The sequence below is a fragment of the Pangasianodon hypophthalmus genome, chromosome 4 (assembly GCF_027358585.1).
Source record: "Pangasianodon hypophthalmus isolate fPanHyp1 chromosome 4, fPanHyp1.pri, whole genome shotgun sequence".
Taxonomy (NCBI): Eukaryota; Metazoa; Chordata; class Actinopteri; order Siluriformes; family Pangasiidae; genus Pangasianodon; species Pangasianodon hypophthalmus.
Window position 1 is genome coordinate 6,901,651 of NC_069713.1, and position 4,825 is coordinate 6,906,475.

Consider the following 4,825-nt stretch of genomic DNA (forward strand, 5'->3'; position numbering starts at 1 on the left):
AGGTTTTATGCTAACAAGTGTCCAGTATTGATTTATCCATTACCAATTATTGTATTACTCAAACTGGATTCTATTATTCTTTACCAATATAAATGAACATAGTGCTGCCCAGCAAACGTGTCATAACTTAGTATCAGAATCAGATATTAATATTAAATGAAGCAAATCATGTACAAACAAGATACTCAGGTAAATTGTAATTGCAATACATTACTGTTTCTATAGTAACAGCTAATACACAGAGACTTGGACACTCTAAGAGTGTCTATGAAATCTAACCTTTTTTGTTAAATGTTATTTAATAAATAAACAGTTGTAGCTATTTCTCTAAGGAGATGTTTATTTTAATATTTATGGAAGGAGTCTGCAGTGTCAGAGGTATAGCTGTGACTTTATGTTTTTCACCAAGGGAAAGTCTTCAGGACAGAGGGATTCATGCTTTCTGGTTTCTCAGTAACGTGACAAGCCATGTGTTTATGTCTGATTAACTTCAAGAGAGAGAAATAAAAGAGGCTGGTGAGGGAACTGTTTGTAGCTGCTATAATGTGAGTGATAACAGAATCTATCCTGTTTCTTAGAAGTTCAACAACATTAAATGTTACTATAAATGGATAAAAATTACCTAGAAATTTCTATGGTATAAAGGGAATAAAAATACGTGTGATGTGTTACTACCCTAAATGTCCCGTAACAGCACACTCATTTATTTTACATGTGTATCTAAGTAACATTCCTGTTTGATAAATAATGGAATAAAACAATCATCAGTAGGAAACTATTGGATGTTATTTTATCATTATAATACTCATCAACATAAATATGCCTGGCCCTGAAAAAGTGCATTTGCACATGTGAAGTTTGATATTTGAATAAAGATTAACTGAGACGAACATCAGCGCCAGTGTTTAAATCTGAGCTTAGCTACATTTTCTAAAGCCCGGCCATGACCCGGAAAATGCCTTCTGATGTCTATCAGCTAAAGGGATGCTATTGCAAGGCAGGCAGAACATGAAAGAAAGTCTGGTATGAAACATTCTGGTGAAGAAAGATGCTTTGATTTAGCGTGGCAATGCACACTGTACAAAATGCAATTATTCGCCGGCCAAAAGTATAACTATGAGGAAAGTTATTATGCCCATGCAGCCAGACGTGGCCTCCTAGTCGGATCTGAAACACACACTTATGTAAACCTACACTCAACAGACACACCGCTCCTTCCCCGTGCACCACTTCTCCGAGTCACAGGTTACAAAGCGGCTGTTTGCTGACAGCTCAGAGGATTGGTGTAGCCCACATCCCCTTCCCTTCTGCTGATAAAGTGCTGCGATAAGCACGCCGGCCCCCAGCCCCCAGGGCCCGAGTGAAAGAACAGCCTGTCTGAAACAGGAGCGGAGAACGAGTAGGGGAAAGAGGAATGGAGAAAATAGGAAAGGGAGGACTCGGACAAAGAGTGGATACACCCTCACATTTGCATTCTGTACGATCACTTTTCTCAACAAAGCTGATCGCCTGCATTTCATCGGAAGGAACTTTGAGGTTTGGAGAATTTGAGAGTTATGCAGGCCAGGGTAAAGAACGACAAAAAAATCACCACTTCCTTCCTGCAGTGATTTAGTGAATTGAGGAAATGCATGTAAATAAATGCATGGACTGGGTTTTTTTCTGTAAGCTTTATAGACGTTGTGGAGCATTAGCACTAGGAAACTCTGCATTACCCAATAGAGAAATTAGAGCACTAGTTTTGGAACAAGGATTACATTTTCAACAGAAAACCAATAATAAAGAACTTTTTTAAATTCCATAAAGTACAAAGTGAAGTTATTTCACATCGATCCTAATTCAACATCCTCATAATCGAGTTTCACTTCAGTTCCATTTTACTTGTAGTGCTTCTAACAATAGACAGGTAGCTTTAAAGAAACCTGGATGTAGATTTCAATCCCAAATGAATAATCCAAGGGTGAAAGTGGTGAGGAAAAACTCCATGAGATGACATGAGGAAGAAACCTTGACAGGAACCAGGCTCTTCTGGGTGACACCGGGTAGCGGGATTATAAATCATTAGTCTTCAAAGTCTGTATACTTTAACGTCAAACAGGGCTAAGCGTGTTGATGAATAATGAATGATGATGAATAAGAGTGCTGGGATGAGAACAGGATAGTCTTTATGATCGCAGAAGCAGTTCTTAGATACAAATCTACAGTTGAGATTAGACTTGGACTAAGACTAAGACTAGGATTTGGACATAAACTGTTTTTTGGGAAGCGTAAAGCTTTAGGATCATTCACAGCAGCAAAAAGTGAGTTACATGTACAGAGCTGTGTGTGCATGATCTTATTTAGTAGTCGTACATCAAGACAACTTGTAACCTGTAATCTTGAATCCCTGGAATGCCAGAGACCCGCTCTTGGTGCTTGTGTGTGGTTCCTAGCAGTGTAATGCATGGATTGTATCCTAACTGCTAAAAGGGCCTGCCAAATGAATAAATATGAATAAATATGAATAAATATGAATAAATATGAATAAATATGAATAAATCTATCCTTTCTAGGTGGTCTAGTCCAGTGGCTGCTAACTCTGGCCCATTTTTTTTTAAATAGCAGTTCAGCAGTTAAGATTCTGAGCTAGAGATTGTATGATTGTGTGTTCAAATCCCACGACAACCCGAGAGCCAGTGATGGGACCTTGAGCAAAAACCTTAACATTTCACTTTATACCACAAGTCTAACTGCCTTAACAGCCTAAAATCTGGAAAAAAAATACAGCCCCCAAGATTATCCAAAGATGCTATGGGTCACTGAGGTATAACTGTCCCATGTACATAGCGATACAAGTCTGTATTGCTAACTTGCACCATATCGTCAAAATATGCCCAAAAATCATCAATAATATCTACTATATTGTCAAGTGTTCCCTGCAAGGAGTTTCATGTTACTGTATGTTGCTATAATGCGAGTAAATATTAGTGCACACACAAAAACAGTGGATGTAACCCTAAAGAACAACAATGTAGCTTAAAAAGCTAGTTTAAAATTCACATTTCTTACAAAAAATTCACAATCCATTGCATTTCGAATTACAAATCTCTGCCAGAATTAATACCCTATATGTGTGTATGTGTGTGTAACACTCACGCCACCAGCTGGGGAGAGCCTGGGTGTGTTTTCATGTTAGTTAGTGAGCTAATTACCCTAATCTGCTTCACTTGACTTATTTCACAAGAATGCTTCTGCACTCAGATTATGACCTGTCTGTCAGAGAGTGACTGCAAGGCTGTCTCGTTTTTTTTTTTTTTTTTTCTCCCTCCTTGTGTGAACTCTTTTGACACCGTGATCTATCACTGTGAGCTATCTGTAGAACAGGGTTTTTCAGTCCTTTTTCTGGAAAGCTGTCCTACCCTAACACACCTGATCCAGCTATTTCTGCCTTTGGGAGTGTCTGACTATCAAAGCCAGGTGTGTTCCAGAAGAGTTAGGACTGAATCGTGCAAAGTATAAATCTCAAGATGCAACAATGGACACCCTGAGGTAAAACACACTCTTGTTGTGTATGATTTTGTGTACTAAGGGTGTTACACAACCTGTATCTCTTTAGTGCTCCAAGTATCCGGTTTATACCCAAAAATTGGCATAGCCTAAACTGGAAGGATTTTTTTTTTATGTGTGTATATATATATATATATATATATATATATATATATATATATATATATATATATATATATATGTATATATATATATATATATATATATATATATATATATATATATATATATATATACGTACACGTGCTCATACACTCATGCAGTTATCCAATCAACCAATCAAAAAACATCCAGCCCTGATTACCTCCTCTCTGTTTTGTTAAATTCTTTTCTGATACCAGTACTGTATCAGCTTATATTTTTTTAAACTGATATTTTTTTAAATATTTTTTAAATTACAACATATAAATAATATACAGTGTATAAACAGAATATAATAAAAATCAGCCCTAACAAATAAAAACACACACACACACACACACACACACACACACACACACACACGTCTTTTCAAGTCTTTTTATATGTAAATATTCTCAGTTCCAAAAAACCATCATTTTCATATCCAATTCCAAATCTTTTCCATTTATTACATCATTAACCGGCTCTGTGGCGCAATGGATAGCGCATTGGACTTCTAAGTAACACTTAGTGGAGTGATTCAAAGGTTGTGGGTTCGAGTCCCACCAGAGTCGAGGTTTATGGCGCAGTGGTGTCTCATGGTTAGTGAGCTTGGGTTCATGCCCCAGTGCTGCTCTTTAATATTTTTTTGGGGGGCAGTTATGGCCTAATGGTTAGAGGCTCGGACTTGTAACCTGAAGGTGAACCTGAAGGATCATGGGTTTGAGTCTCAGGTCTGGCAGGGATTGTAGGTGGGGGGAGTGAATGACCAGCGCTCTCTCCCACCCTCAATACCACGACTGAGGTGAGACCCTTGAGCAAGGCACTGAACCTCCAACTGCTCCCCGGGCGCCACAGTAAAAAAGGCTGCCCACTGCTCCGGGTGTGTGTTCACTACTGTGTGTGTGCACATGGATGGGTTAAATGCAGAGCACAAATTCTGAGTATGGGTCACCATACTTGGCCACAAGTCACTTCACTTATTGGATCTTTTTTTTCTCTGAAATCGGATCCAATAGTTTTTTGCTCGTTTCGGACCCATAACAAACCTGGGTATCAGATTGGTCCCAAATCAAGCTGTGAAAACTCTTAACAAATCCCGACAAAAAGTTATAGATGTAAAAAATTGGTAACCATATGTATGCTGTTGTGTTAAAAA

At 38.2% G+C, this 4,825-nt stretch overlaps 1 non-coding gene across 1 annotated transcript; it reads left to right on the top strand.

Annotated features, from left to right (window-relative positions):
* Positions 1-4,149: 4,149 nt before the first annotated feature.
* Positions 4,150-4,241, top strand: trnar-ucu (transfer RNA arginine (anticodon UCU)). The gene is given in 2 exon segments: positions 4,150-4,186; positions 4,206-4,241. It is a non-coding gene; the product is annotated as a tRNA-Arg (tRNA).
* The last annotated feature ends 584 nt before the right edge of the window (positions 4,242-4,825 follow it).